The sequence below is a fragment of the Stegodyphus dumicola genome, chromosome 9 (assembly GCF_044657685.1).
Source record: "Stegodyphus dumicola isolate Sdum_Otavi_A_Nest chromosome 9, ASM4465768v1".
NCBI lineage: Eukaryota > Metazoa > Arthropoda > Arachnida > Araneae > Eresidae > Stegodyphus > Stegodyphus dumicola.
Genome location: NC_140776.1, coordinates 39,537,752 through 39,548,877, shown reverse-complemented (window position 1 = coordinate 39,548,877; position 11,126 = coordinate 39,537,752). Strand labels below are relative to the sequence as shown.

At 35.0% G+C, this 11,126-nt stretch overlaps 1 long non-coding RNA gene across 1 annotated transcript; it reads left to right on the top strand.

Annotated features, from left to right (window-relative positions):
- Window positions 1-141: 141 nt before the first annotated feature.
- On the top strand, window positions 142-2,173 carry LOC146995327 (uncharacterized). Its single transcript, XR_015043197.1, has 2 exons — window positions 142-384; window positions 1,249-2,173. It is a non-coding gene; the product is annotated as an uncharacterized LOC146995327 (long non-coding RNA).
- Window positions 2,174-11,126: the final 8,953 nt, after the last annotated feature.

Genomic DNA, 11,126 nt, shown 5'->3' with positions numbered 1-11,126 from the left:
ATGGCGTCCAAATAAGTTTATCTTTAAACTGTTCAGCTAAATCTTTCCTAATGATGGTAACATTAGCTCCTGTGTCAATGATTATATTGCAAGGAACTCCATCGATATTCCCATTGATAAGGCTCCTATATACCAGGCTGAATCATCAGGCATTCGCGCTCCCAAGTGGGAGATTTAATGGCGGCTGAGTGGTTAAGGTGCAACAATTTTTTGTGTTTTTTTTTGTGTAAAATGGGCGGATGTACAGCTATTAATTGTTCAAATCATTCACGGAAAGGTCATACATTGGTAAAATTTCCTAAAAATGAAGAAAGAAGAAAAATATGGGTAAATAATTGCCGAAGAGACAATTGGAAACCTGGTCCAGGCGCTGAACTTTGCTTAGTAAGTATAATGTTAATTACGCCTTCATTTAGAGTTTATATCTTCTCTGATGTTTATAATGTGCAAGTAAAGTGAAATTCTTGTTTACAATAACCTGAGTATCTGCTAATTTCTGTAATAATAGCTATAATTAAATTAGTCTAGGGTTAATGTACCCGTCGCCAAACATCGCCAATGTAGATGTTTTGAATATGGAAAAGAAATTTCTCTTCTAATATAAAGCGCGGATTTTGTTTTCCTGTGCTAATTGTGGAATTTATACTAATGTAACATGAAAATCATTAGCATATTGAAATTTATTAAAAAATAAATAATAATTTGGAAAGTCAAGATAAAATCTGAATGTTTGCTAAAGATATATGTAACATTCATTATACTATACTTGCAACATCGTTGGAATGATATATAATTTTTTCTTTATTTTATAATCACTATTGTTAAAAAGTTAGATGAGTTGTTTATGCACGGTGCCCACTATTGTTTCTTGGTTAAAATAACTTCCAGAATTTTGACATTGACATCTGAAGTCAATAGAATAAATTGAATAGTGTGAGACAAAATATATATAATCTGACTTCAATAATTGCAAGGATTGTGCAAGTTTATTTATAATCACAGTATTATACAATTTGGCAATGGAGTAAAGATTTAGAAATGAATGCAGAACATTCAAATTAGTATTTTCTTGTTTCTAATATATAGAAATATAGTCTATTTTCCAGTATAAAAGTTTTACTTAAAAGTATGGGAAAGCAGATTTGTTTCATGCATGATCTTTATAATACTGGTATGAAATGAATGAATTTTAATCTGTAAACAATTTTTTGTTAATATTGAAATGCGTTTCTTTGGGTACAATTTTAGGCACTTGTGGATCATGTCAGACAACATGCAATAGAAAAAAGATGTCCGTGTGCATAAATTTTCCCATTGTGTTACTTCATTTTATCTAAATTTCAAGGATAATTCTTTTCATTTTTATATGGCATGTTATCAGTATAAAGGCTAGTGAAAATAAATTGGTATGTGTATCTGTTTTTGAAGTGTAATGCTTAAATAAAAAGATGGTGTGTGTTTCTTCATTTAAACAAAATTTCAAGGATAGTATTTTTCAGTGTTGTACGGTTTGTTATTTCTCAATGTAAAGTGTAACAAGGGGAAAAAAAACTGGTATGGTATATCTGTTTTTTAAGCATGATAATTTTATTTATTTCTTTAGTGATGCATATATATAGAGAGAAGGTGTTTGGTCCAACTGAAGTTATAATAAATCTAATTTTACTAGATCTCTCCCTTCCCTCAGGTGTAGAAAATTTTCAAGTGCAGAAAGTTTATTTGCAGAATTAATTCATTTCTGATAAACTTATTATCATTAATTTTTTATATAACATGTTATTAAGTTACACATTTGACTACTGTGTAATAAAATTGTATTTAGGGCAAAAAATTAACTATAATTTTGCATCTGGTGACTAATATCATATGCTTCTAAGAATATTACTTTAACTTTTTCCATAATTTTTGTATTTCAGGAACATGAAACTGTTATTTTGATATACTTAAATAATAAAAGTGTGTATCTGAATCAATTAATGGATACAAATATTTTACAGTTATTTTTAGAAGATATTTGCCATATCGCTTCTAATAATTCATAAAGTATGTTAAAATATAGGTAAATAATTTGGTGCAGAATTCAAATTTAGGGTTTAAAATATAGTCAATCATAAGACTAAATGATTTTTATTGTCATGATTTGCCTGGGCTTAAGAATGTACTTTTCGCCCGGTGGAAATTGTCATCAAACTGTCCTGAACAGGCTTTTTGTTGATAATAACTTCCAGGCTTATCAGTACCTCCTTTTGAGTGGAGGGTATGCAAGTATAGTACCCAATTTAAATTACATTGTGATTGTAATAATATTGTGGTATGAAATAAGTGATTATAATTACAATTTAGGTAATTGCATTGTAATTATATTACATTGTATCTGTGAACTCTTAATTTCATTACTTTATGCAATTATGTTGTAAGTGCATAATCTAATTGCAATAATATAATCTATTCGCAATTACAAAATAATTATAAATGCAGTTACATCTTAAATAGAGGCCATTTTAATACTTTTAAATTTTCGCAAGATAACTTCCCATTAAGGTTCATTTGGAGGAAACTATGCAAATATTAAAAAAGAAGTTATGCTAAATTTACATATTTTGTACAGTACTTTCTTGTTATAATGCTGTTCAATATATCTTCAATACTTTTGTAAATTTAACGACATTCTTTGCAATCACTGTGGTGCTTTAAAAAGAAGTTTCTTAGTTATGCTTTCTAATAAGAATGGGTTTAAAATTAAGTATTATGTATAATAACTAGCAGTTAAAAAAACTTGACTGCATGAAAATGCTGTTGCTGTGTAAAATAAAAAATAAGCTTTCTTTTATCCTTTGAAATGAATTACATGTGGTTAAGTCGTCCTTTTACAATTTAAGAATGTGGTTAACACACATTCTTAAATTGGACAGGTTTTATCTAAATTATTATTATAAAATATATAAACTATGAATTATTTTGTAACATAACTCAAATTACAAAATTCATTCTATATACGTTCAAAGTTATTATCTTTTATGGAATAACTGTTTTTTTAATTTAGGTAAAAACTGGATTTTTAGAAGTATTACAAATACAATGCAACACAAAGGTGATCTGATTGAAGAGGAAGGACTTTTTATTACGGTTTCTAGTTCGTATTTATATTACATTTGATGAAAAGCATCCAAAACACAGAATGCTGTACTTTCTTCTTCCATATTATGTTATGAAATATTTCACACATTTAAAAGAAAGTGTTTCTTCAGAATCTTGCACAATTATTTCCATGTACCTCAGACTTAAATGACAACATATTCTTAAGTTATTTTTTTAGTATGAATTTACAGTGTTTTTATGGAAATTTTTGTTAAAATGTCATTAAGATAAATTTATTTGCACACTCTACGCTTTAACTATTTCCCCATTTGACACTATTGAAAGTTTTTATTCATATCTTATTTATTATAGTCTGCTAACGAAACTGAAACATCTAAAGAATAAGTTATTTTGAATATGTTTACAAAATATACGCGAAATTTTTATTTAAGTGAAAACGTCTATATACTATTCGAGAATTAATAAATTATCCGAAAAGTTTATATGCGCTGAATACCGCGCGTCTATAAAATAAATCTTTAAAAAAACAGCAGACATTCAGCCAGCGTGGGCGATAAACGCGCCAAAATTGGCAGCGCGTTCACTCCCTCGCCAAGAGAGAAACGTTGGTGATTCAGCCTGGTTTAGAGGAGCCTTACCCATTGATGGACAGTCCGTTATTGTTGCCACTCACTATAGAGATCTTAAGCGCTTTAAAACAGGGTTTTTCATTATCTGGCAACCTCCGTTCCTTGACATGGTCATTAGTTTGTTTCCTGCGTCGTTGCTCAGAAATTGTCTCAATTTTCGTACCCTGGGGTGTTCTGCAATTCTTTCGTACGTGGCCTTCAGCTCCACAGTTCCAGCACTTTGGTTTCTTGTCCGTCCTTTTCCTTCCCGTGGCATTTAATTGTCTGTTTAAATCGTATGCCTTATTTTCCGTGCTCTGGGGAGTTCTGCAGTTCCTTCGTAGGTGGCCTTCAACACCGCAATTCCAGCACTTTAGGGTCGGTTTTGTTTCACCACTATTCCGTTTTAAAGCATTCACTGGTCTTGTTAACTCATCCGTTTCATTATCCGTTCCCTGGGGTGTTCTGCAATGCCGTCGTAAGTAACCTTCAGAACCACATCTCCAACATCTTAGAGCCATTTTGTTCTCACTGCTACTCCGTATCAAAGCATGGACTTGTCTGGATAAATCATCTAAACGAGCCATCAATTGGTCCCCTGGGTCGTGGACTCGCACAGCTCTGACTGGGTAGCGATCCCTAAGAGTTGCTTGCTGGGCTGCCTCCAATTTCACGGCGTACAACAGAGCGCTTTTTACATCCTTTACATCTGCCATTCGCAGTGCTTTCTGTATTTCAGGGTCCCGAATGCCATCGATGAAATATTGCAGCGACAGGATTTCCCTCGTTTCTCTCGGGCACTCCGTAAAGGCAAGGTGAGACAGCCTTTCAACATCCGTGGCGAGCTCCTGAAGTGATTCAGTGGGCTTCTGTTGACGGGATTTTAATTGAAGCCTGCTGTAGTCTTTTAAACATTTCTCGCCAAAGCGCAGCTCCAAAGCGCTGGACAGAGCTTCGAAATCTAACCTTTTGTTTTCGGGAAGAGTCTGAAGGATATCCGCTGCGTCGGCTCTTAAAGAAGCGGCGAGATGACAGGCCTTAGCTTGGGAATCCCATCCATTCGCATCCGCAACGATAGAAAACTGGGTCTTGTACACTTGCCAGGATGTCTTCCCATCATATGTGGATAGTTTCAGAACGGAACGAGCAGGCATCGATAAAAATTTGAAACCTTCAGAATTGTTTCCTACCGTCGCTATGCACTTCTTTAGGCTGTCAACTTCTTTGGCGACGGCAGCAGAAACCCTATCATCAATTTGTTGTTCGACGGCAGAAACTCTCTCTTCTATATGTTCTTTTACAGAAGAAACTCTTTCTTCTATTTGTCCAACTTTAGTTTCAACCGCGTCTATTCTGCCTTCTATAGCCTCAAATTTATTTTCTATTACGCAGGTAATTTCTCTTTTCATTTCGTCCTGACCTGCTTTCATCTCATTTTTAAGAGATTTCATCTCTTCCTTAACGGATTCCTGGCCCAATTTCATTTCTCCTTTAACGGATTCCTGGCCCAACTTCATTTGTTCCTGTGCCGCTTTCATTTCTTCCTTGAGGGATTCCTGGCCCAATTTCATTTCTTCTTTAAATGAGGCAAAGGCTGATATTAAATGCCTTAGTTGCTCTTCCATCGCTCTTGTTATTGGCATTCAAATCCCACCGCTGCCACCAAAAATTGTTGTCTGCGTACGGGTTCGTTATGAAATGAATGCACAAGTCCGATGAAAAATGAACAAAAATTTATTATTATCACAACAGAAATGCTTAAATTTTCTCAAATTATCATGCAGTATCACAATATCTCACAGTAGTTATCTTTTAACTACTTAAATGTACAATAGAACGTAATTCAAAACAGCTAAAGAACGCTAATCCGCGAATTCGCTATAATCAACAACGGCAGTTTTCTAAACAACAACAAACTAAGCAACTACTACAAACTGAGATGTTTTCCTCCTTTTATAAGATTTTAAAATCACGCGCTAGAATTTTCCAGTACTTTCTCGAAATCAAAAAGAGATATTTATTTATTTAACGCACGCGCTCTTGTATTTTTAATTTTTCCGGCTTAGCTTTCTTTTAATATTCGTCACGCGCTGCACTGCGCGAGAAATAAAACCAATTAATTTATAATTGAACTAATATTAGCTTTTTAAATACCAAATTCGTAACAATAATATATGCAAACAGGATGAATCAGCACATTATAAAAATGAAGAATATAATATGAGGATAAGGGCAGGACACGACAAATGCATTACTAATTCAGTATGTAACAATGCAATTTATATAAATCAGCACATAAGAAATACAAATACTATTAAATATGAATGCAGCACAAATTCAGTACAGAACAGATGCATATATTATGAATCATTTCTTAACTAATACAGATGATATAAATATGAGTACAAATGCAATATTTGAATATGAGTGCAATATAATTCTATATGCTATTGGATATGCTATTATAATATGCTATTAAATATAAATGCAACACTAATTATTGAAGATAAATGCAATACAAATTATTGAAGATAAATGCAACACAAATATGAATGCGCGCACAAAGATTATAATATGCTGTTAAATATGAATGCAACACAAATTCAATACAGAACAGATGCATTTATGATGAACCAGTACTTAAGTAATACAAATGATATAAATATGAGTACAAATGCAATACAGAAGAAACTGCAAATTCAGTATGCAGTAAATAATATGTGCAAGTAATAGAAATCACAGATAAATTGTGTTACATAGTGCAGCATAATTCGTATTACTAACAGTATTGAAACAACACTAGACAATAAATGACAACATACTAATTCAAAATGCAAAGGATATGGTAACAATACAGCTAAATTAATTGATAAATGCAGTAAATGAAACAATTTGACATATAATATAGAAGGTGTAGGAACAGCAAGTAATTAGACAGGTTGACATAAGTCGGTACCAAGATGCATAAGTTTTGACATGATGGCAGTCAGTTTCCGAACAAGATGTCGTTGTTTGATTAAAAACTTACTAAAAGCCTGCTGATGTTGAGCAGGAAAAGGGATATGCAGTTCTCGTTAAGTTCACAAGAGCTCCCGTGGTACCGTCCACCATCTCACGGCGCTTGCCTGAGGCGGGGTTATGTTCACAGAGGCCTTTAAAGCATTTGCCTTTGACCCCACAACATCGGCGGAGTCGATCATAATGGCTGCCATCAGATTGGCATAGTAGAGTGTTCAGCGATGAATTCCGCTTAACTCTTGAAGCAGATGACCACCGTTATTGTGTCTGGAGAGGACGGAGCCAGCAGGCTGATTGGGCCATAACCCCTGGTGTGATGGTGTGGGGCGCTATTTTTTCTGACAGCAGGTCATCCTCCGTACATCTTTAACAGCAACTTAACGATATGCTGATACTATCCTGCGTTACCCTTCATGGCACGTCATCCTGGGGCCATTTTTCAACAAGATAATGCCAGGCCACATATCGCTCGCATATCTCTGGACTGTCTCCGTGCTCAGATCTGATCTGAGTATCTGACATCCCACCTTTGTCATATATATATTTAAGAAAGTTATAAGACAACACTTACCTGCTTTCAAGCAGGTAACTCTGTTACTTCCTTTTCCAGCAAGGTCACCAGATCTTTCACCAATCGAGCATGTTTGGGACATGGTAGGCCGTCAGATTCGGGAACCACAAAATATCGCAGATCTGGAGCGAGAACTGATGAATGCCTGGCTCGACTAATTCAAGCATGCATTGCCACCAGGGGCGGTTCGACCAGCTACTAATTTGAACACTGAATGGGTGATTGTGAGCCGTGAACAGGTACTATGACCGTGATTTTTTAATTATTTTATTATCTGTGTATGAGTTATACACATATAAGAAAAGTTTTTGATATCAAAACCAACCACTTCCTTCATGGTGCTTCGAATTTTTTTACTAAAGAGCGTATTACATATTAGATTTTCGTGATATACTGAGTATGTCATATTGTATTAAACCAGTGTTCCCCCTCCCCAAATTGTTGATGGCCTCGAAATTTTCCATTAATTTTTTAAAACACTTTTGAGCTTTTTGACTAAGATCAAAGTGCAGTTCTATCATAAAAATAATATTTAGTTCATATGTTTATAAAACCGGACTATCGGTGTTGGTGCTTCGGTAAAAATACATCTAATAGACACTATACCAAACTACTAACTGGTTGTAACGAAAGTTTTCGGACAAAATCCATTCTTAATAAAGTTAGAAAAAAGACATGAAAGCAATACTTTAAGTGCGCGTAGTCCATCCAAATTTATGATTTTTCTGCCAATGTTTTGGTAGTTTTTCAAAGCCTTCGGCCTAGAAACTGGCCGCGAATGCAAAAACAGGTCGACCACATTTCGGACGTCCTGTACAAAATAGAAGATAGCACCAATAAGATAGGTGTGAAAAAAGCAGAGCGCTCTGTCCGAAGGAACGAAAAGTCCGAAGGAACGAAAAGTCCGAAGGAACGAAGTCGGGTCTATATGGTGGATGAGGCAAAAGATCCCATTCCAGTCCGTACACAAGTCCAGCCGGTAAATACAGACACATGTGGTCTTGCATTATCTCAATGGAACATTACTTTTTTTCTCCGGAACTCAGTTCGACGTTTTTCCTTGACAGCAGCGTCAACATAGACTATCATCCCGCTGTAAACCTTACTGTCAAGCGTTTTACATTTTTTCAGATACTCTTTGTAGATAATACCACGAGAGTTCCACCAGATACAAAGCATGATTTTTCAGTTAGTCAAATTACGTATTGCGACGCTGATGACGGGCTCAGACCAACGCCCTTTTTGGTCTGTGTTATTGAAGTAAATCCACATTTCATCACAAGTGACAATCCGGTTCAGAATTTTATCCTTGTGTTGATATTCGGGCAGATTAGTGCAAGTCCGAACACGTCTGTTCTTATCAGCTTGAGTCAGCTCATGCGGCACCCAGCGATTGAACTTTTGCGTCAAGTTTATGCGATGCGTAGTGCGATTTATGGACAGGGCACTAACGTCTAATTGCTTAGCAAGCTCTCGTGTGGTTGCATACTGATCTTCTTCCGCAAGTTCTTACAGGCGGGCCTTATCGACATCAATAGAGAGCCAGAGCGCTCTGCTTAGTGAATGTCATAGTCCTTGTTTTTTGAACTTTCGGTACCAAACCTTCTTCACAGTGTCTTGTGATACAAGACACTGTGAAGCTGTATACATGATTTGGTGCCATTAATTTTAAAGTTTTTAAATCATATACTATTGCTCTAATGAAGTTTATCAATGAAAATAGGGCGCTTGTAGAAATCTTCTGTTAAAATTGAATTCTGTATTTATATGGGTTTTAGATATCTGTGGTGTTTCCATGTTTTGAATTTGTGTTTATGTTTTTTTTTTTTTTTTTTTTTGTGTGTGTGTGTGTGTGTGTGTGTGTGTGTGTGTGTGTTGGTTTGTAATTTTGTTTATTTTTTGTTTATTTATTTATTTATTTGTGTGTGTGTGTGTGTGTTGGTTTGTAATTTTGTGTTGGAAGTGCTTACTTATTTTTAATTTAGTATTTTTGTTTGTTGTTTGGGGGTGGCTGGGTAACTGACTGCTCTCGTTTGTGGAGATACGGGGCCCCTTCTGTTGAGCTATGGGGACACTCGTGTCCAGGTGGACTGAAGGGAGCCTCCAATTCTTACATGATTTTGTGACATTCTATAGCTACTCTCTGACTTCTAGTATTTCCAACCCAAATCCTTCAATTTTTTCTTAAAAATTTAATGGCTTCAGGTCTAAAATTTTCAATTTTAGAAAAAGTGCATTTTATCTTTTCTTCTCTGCTGTTCGATTGCGTTTGCTTATTTTCATATATTTATTACTGTGTTTAATCGTTTTTGGAAACTTTTTCGTCGCTGTCTTTGCTATTGAGAATAGCACTCTTGAAATCTTTAAATTTTAATGCGGTTACTTATCAAAACCTGAATTATCAGCACATTTCTAACCAACGTAATTTAAATAAATTAACCTTGAAATCAGATCCAAAACCTAAATTAACTGGCTAGCAGGGGAGAAATATAATCCATCTGATTAACTTATTTTCATTTCAGGTTCCAACACAGAATTTAAAATATCTGACCACGAATTACAGCTCTCCACTTTTGTATTTATTCCCAGCATATTTTCTTTTCTTATATTCCGTCTGCTTTCGCACTATGAAATTATATACAAAATTCAGTGCTATTTGTTTTCGTTTTTCACTCTTTAGTCAGTCAGTTTAAAAAAGCTTTGTAAAGTGACTCGAAACAGTTTAGCGTAATTACTTGTTCTTAGCGCTGAATAATAATTAAGAAATATTTTTATGGAGGTAAATTTTTTATCTTATTATTCTTTTTTACCTGCACATTTTTTTTTTTTAAATCAAAAGGCGAGACGCTTGCAGGTTATACTATCTGTAATTATACCAAGTGTCATGCAAATGACAACTTGGGCTTTGTCCCAGCATGTCGTAATAAATGTCAATTATCGTTCACGGAGCCCGATTATCACAAATACTAAGTACGACGTGCATTCAGGGTGCCTCGATTCATTACCACTCTTCATTTTCTTTTTTGGTTTCCTTTTTCTTCTTGTGTTTTACATTTCCATTTGTGTTTTTTCCCATCCTTCATTTTGCCTCTATTCATTTCCATCCTCCTTTCATTCTTTCATTTTCTTTCTGTGCTACAGAAAAGCAGAGTGATGAGGAATTTGGAACCCTCTAAAACATGAACTGCTTTTGGACCTTGTGGCCTAGGCAGTAATTAGGCCTTATTGTTCGATTTTTTATTAAACAATCTAAAAATACATACATACTCCCTGTAATTATTAATTAAAATTTCAGATCAGAAAATAGCAGCAGAATTTGGTAATTTTGGAATAAATTTAAATGACTTAAAGGGTCGAAACCATTATAATAAGGCTAAATATATATACGTAGGCAAGTCAAAAATTATCTGCACTTTTGTCATAACTTCCCTTACGTTGCGCACTTTGTTATCTGTTCTCACATATTTTATTGTTATACTGTTGTGGTAATGCTATGAAAGTTTGATCGTAATTTCTCCATTTTTCTTCCTTCTGTTGCAGATATATCATGGCTGCTTCATTAGAAGTTTGCACCAAAGAGGAAGAACGAGCAGTGATCCGATTCCTCTGGTCCAGGGGTGGGTAAATACTTTTAAGCGCGGGTTAAAATCAAATTTTCAAAATGTCTCCCGGCCCGGAGGACTATACCGCGTACGCTGTGCCAACACCTTCTTAAACACAAGCCTCCCTACTGAAGGCTCGTAGTTTAGTGACGTCACAAACTGTTGGCCTTCTCGATGGGGTGCGAAAAATCGCCCCTAAACCAAGGCCATCTAGATGGCGTGAGAAGT